The sequence below is a fragment of the Nuphar pumila genome, chromosome 10 (assembly GCF_984573655.1).
Source record: "Nuphar pumila chromosome 10, dmNupPumi1.hap1.1, whole genome shotgun sequence".
Classification (NCBI taxonomy): domain Eukaryota; kingdom Viridiplantae; phylum Streptophyta; class Magnoliopsida; order Nymphaeales; family Nymphaeaceae; genus Nuphar; species Nuphar pumila.
Window position 1 is genome coordinate 116,973,285 of NC_143258.1, and position 6,598 is coordinate 116,979,882.

A 6,598-nucleotide genomic window follows, 5' to 3' on the forward strand; every position below is an offset into this window, starting at 1 on the left:
AAAAAAAAATAGATCAAAGTTGGATGTAGACTTGACAGCGTGATTGCGTTTTTTTTTACCTAACCAAAAAGAAAAAACAATCCTCTCCTCTCTCTCTACCTTATGGACAACACCTAAAAAACATCTGTACCATGTTTGTTTTTTCAAAATTATCCTTATATTTCAAATCTTAGTCCAAATGTACCTTCCGTCGTATGACCTGCTGTCCTTACCTTACGGTCCATACACCAATGTTGTAAGTAATAGGTATTGGCCATGAATCGTTTGGCCAACGATTCAGGTGAATCGTTCTGAATAGACTAAAAAATAATTAAAAATATTTTGTGTCAATCAAAACTTGACAGGTGTTAAAACTATTAAAATAATATTAAAACAATAATTTTAAATAATTTTTTTACATTTATTAAAAAAATAGCGTAAGTACATCTCTGCATGATGGGTTTTGATTTTAACCTCTATCCAAACCAGACTAAACCCGTTTCTCCCGACCCACTGTCATCCCAAATGAAATGAGGAACCTACCTAACTAACTACTGAACTTAGGGAAGAGATGCCAACTTGTGTATTTAAGGAGGACATAAATGTGGACCGTTGCATCACATGACAAGGGGAGGGTTGGCGTGGGACATGCCAGATGAGGCTGACACGTACGGATGTACGTAGAGCTCCAAGTTGAGGCGTTTGGTCTATCTCACGCACATGCGGTGGTGCAGGGAAACCACCCTCAACCATTAATAGCCAAGCTGGTGTTAGGCAGACCCTTAACAGATATCGCTTTAAGCCCTATGTGTCAGAGGGATTCGAACCTGGGCCTTCAGCTTTGCACAGGAAGCTGTAGGCGTCCACAAGTGAGGTAGATCAGGTTATTTTGAAAATAAGCATTTTTTATCATCCAAACATCGGGGCCGTCCGTTTAACTGTTGCGGATGAATGCCACGTCACTATTAGCTTTTTGGTTAACTGCATCAACTGTTCACTTTTTTTAATGCGAAAAAAACAATTAAAAAATATCTATCGGAGCCCGGAAAAGTCTCTCTCTCTCTCTCTCTCTCTCCATTAACGGGAAACCCGAAAGGCAAATTATGTCCCTCTCTCTCTCTCTCTTCATTTTCTCCTTCCTCGCTATTTTCAGGGCAGCTCTCTTTCTCTCTCTTCGCCTTCCTCGCCATTTTTAGGGTAGCCGGTGTTACCGCTTAGAATCGCCGTCCTCACCTCACCAGTTCTGTCACCTCTGCTCCAACCCTCCCTTTTCACCGCCGACACCTTTGCTACACCACTCCCACAGGTGAATAACAGGCAAGGTGACAGCGGCACCTCTGCTCCATCTCTCCAACCAGTGAAAGCAATCAAGTAGTAACACGGGCTGCATCTCTCGCTCTGTGTGTAAAAGGGGCAGATTGAGGTAGATCTACGTTTTGATGGGGTTCTCGTGTAAAAAGGGCAGAACATGTTTTGGGGTTTTTTGTGCTTTTTAGGGTTTCAATTTTTCCATTTGCCTTGAGGATTTCTGATTTAGGCATGGGTGATGGGGCTTTATAACTAGCAGATTATTTGTTTTGGTTTTGTTTGTTTTTTCTGTTTTTTAGGGTTTCGATTTTTCAACCCAAAAAACATAAAATATAAAAGTATTTATCAGGGTTTCAATTATTAAAAACATAAAATATATTAAATTTTTTTACCCCTTCAACAAATATTTAAAAAATGAATTGAATCATCCATGATAATCTCTCTCTGTGTTTTGAATCGGCCCCTTGGGAACCATCTTGGTTGATATAATCCCTATATGTGTTTTGGGAAGCCCTCTTTAAGAGATTGCTTTTGTTATTCAAAGTACCAACACTTTTTAAGTCGGCTCTGCAGCGTTATTGTTGAACACAAGAATTATGCTATTTACATGCTGATGAATGTGTTCAAAATGAACTGTGGATTACCTGTAGTAGGCTGTTATTTTGTTGATTTTCTAATTGTTGAAATGTGACAGCCTCTAGGAGATTGTATTTGTCCTCAATGCAACTGCAGTGATTTTAGGTTCTAGAGAAGTACTTGCGGCATGAGAACACAAATCATGTTTTTTCTTATTTGAAGTGACTGCATTTTTTCACTTGATTGACTAGCAGTTTCCAGCATTGAAGTTGATTGATCTTTGGATTGTAATTGATGCCCTTGTTCTGATTGACAAATTGATTATACATTGATGGTTCAATTAACTGCTTATTATGCATAATGTCTTATCATGACCATCTCTTTAAAATCTTAGAATTTTATTCCAATTCCTGGTTGCTTATTGTATTTTGTGTCTTCAGCTATCTTTGACTCTACTGTGCAAGTATCATCACTAAGATGTTTCATTTTGAAGTTCCATTTCTTTGTTAGTATTTGTTACGATCCTAGCATAGCCAGTGTTTTGTTGCCTCCCTCATTGAGATGTTCATTATATTTTGAACCTTTCATTACTTTTTGAATCTCAAGTTCCAATGGTGGAAATTTTGGTTGAACCGGTTTCATTTTGTTTCTATGGTAGATGTTCCTATACAATGGTCATCAAGTTTCATTTTGTCTTAATGGACAAAGTCGCAAGGCTTTAAGTGGAGATTGGTGTTCATGACCCTCTTGTATTTCCTCTTTTGTTGAAAGCATGTTCTACCATTTTCCTTTAACACAATTTAGTGGTGATTATTTGTTTTTATTAACCCATGATGCACATATGCACCTTCTTTTGTTGAACAGAAAGCAGATTGATAAGTTTATGGCTTGTCCAACTAATGAATTGATACTACATGTTGCACATAGGAACCTTCGAACTTTTGGAATCATCATAAACTTGGATACACTTATTATTCTGACATTAAAAAAATTGTAAGTGATTAGTAAAAGAAGGATCTCAATGTACAGGTTTTTTCTAGAACAATGTAATAAGAGTAAATCCAATGTTGTACCACAAGTAGCTCCGATGATTCCATGGTTGCATATTGAATCTTTTGTAAAACCATGTCAGTCTTATGAACTCCCAATGAAAAAGTGATGTTTACTTGCATTTATTTATACACAATGAATCTTCAGTAATTTGAAGTCTCTTACAACCAATTGCAATTTCTTGCAATATGCTTCTTGCAAACACTGAGAACACATCAGTGCAAACTACTGATTCTATCAGTAACACACATCAAGACTTCATTTGAAGACAGTTCTCAGCCTTTTCATGAACAGCACTGACGAAAGGCATTAAACTCAATAACCAGAATTCCCAGAAATTCATTTGAAGGCCATGCAGGCCTCATTCGTGTGGTTTGATGTTTCTAGCATGTAGAGTGTGAATAGTATTAGGTGCTTAGGTCTTGTCTTTGACCCTGTATTTATACAAACTTTCTGTTTGATACTTTGCTTAAACAAGTATACCATTTGATGTAACTAATACAAGTAAATTGGTTAATTTATTCTTCTTAGTATCATAAGACACCGAAGCTTGTCTTAATATTAATATGAGATCCACCATTCTAGAGAAAAAAAAGCAAAGGGAATCACAACCATCTTTTGCGCTTTCTTCTCTTGTACCATTGATCATAGAAAAGATCCTGCCAGCCTAATAAAAAGATGCCCCTCAATCCGAGCTTGTTTAAAGCCATTTGTTTCGTGCTTCTTTGGCTATCAGCAGCTTAAGTGTCAAAGTTACGTCAGAAATTGTAATGTCATTATGTATCACTTTAGCACAGTCCGGCAATTTTTTGCTATAAATTTTGTAAGATATTTAAAAAAAGGCTCATGTTCATTGCTCAAATTGACAATGCACAATGTGTTTTCATACTGTGGCAACATTCAAAGGAATGATAACTGATAAGGTTGTGTGATTACATTGCTATGATCATGTTTTCAGGTGATCTTGCGGTGGGGATTGCAACGATGTACCATTGTCTTGCCTTGCAGCCTAAATCCAGAGCGAATTAGAAGAAACATAGACATATTCAATTGGTCGCTCTCAGACTAAGCATGGGCGCAGCTGAACAGGATAGAGCCCCAGCTATGCCTATTTACTAATGGGCTTATGGATCCATCTTCCAGCATGTTCTTGTCTGACAATGGGCCGCTTCAAGCTGTACTTGAGACAGATGATGACACTGATGACCATATCGTTTAGTGTATCATTAGTTGTGCATTTGTTTCTCCCTTAATGTATATTGTTTCCTTATCTGTAGCTTGGAGATGTCTGTTGCCTGTGACAAACAGGGAGCATGCTTGCAGCAACTCCTCCGAGTTCCATGTAATTTTCTTAAGAGGAATCATTCTCATGATTTAAGAAAATCAAAATTGTGAGTGTCCTAACTGAATTTCTCTGATCTTGCTTGAATAATGCATTTTGGTTGCTTTTTAGAAGGCAATGGCTAGCAGGAGCTAAGAACCGCCAACCATGTTCTCCCTTATCATGCAATAGCAAAACCTAGGTGTGGTTTGATAATCATGGCTTGATTATGCGTCAGTGTTATTTTCTCTGAATTCAGGAATTTCATTCGGATCATCCCTTGCTGTTAATGAAAAGTATCAACATTGTTTTTCCTGCCACAAAGCCACTGACCTAACCGTAAAGGATAGAACACTCATCGAATGAAGCACAAAACCTGCCATGTGACATCCCCTTCGGCACACAACCATGCCAAGTCGATGTTTGCCATACTTGTCTTTGGTTAGTAGGGCTGTCAATGCTTCGGGTATCCACCTGTCGGGGTGCATCCCAAATTATTTCTTGGGTTTGGGTTGTGTTCGGGTTAAAAAAAATAGAATCTCATACCTATCAAGGGATTCTATTTTGCAGAGGCGGTACAGTAATTGGCAGCTTGCCTATCAAGAAAAACTAGTTGAATCTTGGATCAAATTCAGATATAACTCGCTCTCTTTCTGAAAGTACATTATAGAACAAATGACTTAACTGTAGGGTTCATTTGCAGAGGTGGTACTATGCGGCAACTCTCGGAAATAACAAGCCTAGCCTAGGCATTGTAACCAAACATATGAGTTGCAGTCACTGCTTCAATGTGCTAAAAACACAGGCCAAAGCTAATAAAGCAAAAGATAAGAAAGAAAATCATGCTAAGAAAGAAAGATAAGATCACGAAGATTGAATAACCTATAAAACATATTAAACATCTATATGGCCTCATATGGCTACATACCGGAAGTCCATGAACCTCAATGGACATCTCTAGAAGAAATGAAAAAAAAACGTTATGGTTTGGACATCCTGTTATGGGCCAAGAGGTACCACGTTGACTGTAACCATAATTCAGTGTTTGCGGTGTAGAACAACACGAGTACTCCCCCTCCCCGCCGGGGATGGTTTCCCATTGGTTTGGACGTTGCGGCAAGAGATGCATACTCCATCTATCAAACTCGTGAAGTCCTTCAACTTGAATATCTTAAGCTGACCCACCTAGCCAGGTTAGTGGAGCCCTTGTAGGCCAGGAAAATGCAGTCCTTCATGAATTATCCCTGACAGATCTCCCTGAGAGACATGATCATTGGCAAAAAATGTTCTGCAGGCAAGAGACACTATCCAATAACAGACCCATTTGTTATCTTCTCAAAAATAGTGACTACAAAAATATCCACTTCAAGGTACATAAATACATGTCTACTAGTCTTGGCACATTATGCAAACACTAGCGCTGTAGTGTTCATAGACTTCTTATTTCAACCATTAATCCCAGCACATTGTCAACATTTATTTAGAAGCACTGCTATACTACAAAATTTTCAGTATGCTATTGATGTATCAAACTGCAGCAGCATATGATAACATTTATGCAGTACAGAAATATTAAGCCATGCTTAGGCTAATTATTGTGAGACAGTTATAATTCATGCTTCCAATTTTAAGGGTTTTCTGATGATTTGGATTCTTTTAAAACTCATAAAAGGTTTGAATTTTCCCCGAAGAGTTTGAAGGGCATTTTGCTGTTTTTCTTTAATATTTTCTTTAGCATGTTTATCCATATGTGGTGTCTGACTCATTCATTATTCAACAGTTGATGGCATTATAATAAATTCAGTTTGAGTAAGTCGATGACATTACTAGCTTGAGAGATATCTTGTTGTAATGCAGAAAGGAAAATAGCTTTGTATTGCAAAATAGAAAAGGTGAAACATGTTGGCTCAAAGTGGTACGAATTGTGATAAAAAATAATGAATAAAAGTTCTCCACAAACATTGCAAAAAATAGTTTTACTGACATCTGTTGCATAGCTCTGTGAAATTTGTCATGGATTATGCTAGTTTCCAGCTGTATAATGAAGCACCTGGCCTAAGACATATTCAGAAGAGAGTTAATATTGTATGCAGGAAGCTCACTTCCAAGACATTTTCTCTAGATCTTTTGGAGCTAGAGACAATTTTGAAATGGATGTGCATATGATTTATGTTTCCAGCAGTCTGGTTTATATGATTATTAAAGGATCTGGGAATGATTTTTCCTGTGATAGATCCAGTCAGGACCGTGTCCAGACCTGGTACCAGCACCTCAGTCAGATCCAGGTATGAGTCCACCTGGGTCCAGTGAAGGTCTAACCTTTTGACACTCCTAAGTGATATTGATCCCCTGACCTGTAGAAGG

The 6,598-nt window shown here is 37.9% G+C and overlaps 1 long non-coding RNA gene across 1 annotated transcript; it reads left to right on the forward strand.

The window, feature by feature from the left end:
* Positions 1–1,028: 1,028 nt before the first annotated feature.
* LOC149828042 (uncharacterized) lies at positions 1,029–4,302 on the forward strand. Its single transcript, XR_016434597.1, has 2 exons — positions 1,029–1,402; positions 3,872–4,302. It is a non-coding gene; the product is annotated as an uncharacterized LOC149828042 (long non-coding RNA).
* Positions 4,303–6,598: the final 2,296 nt, after the last annotated feature.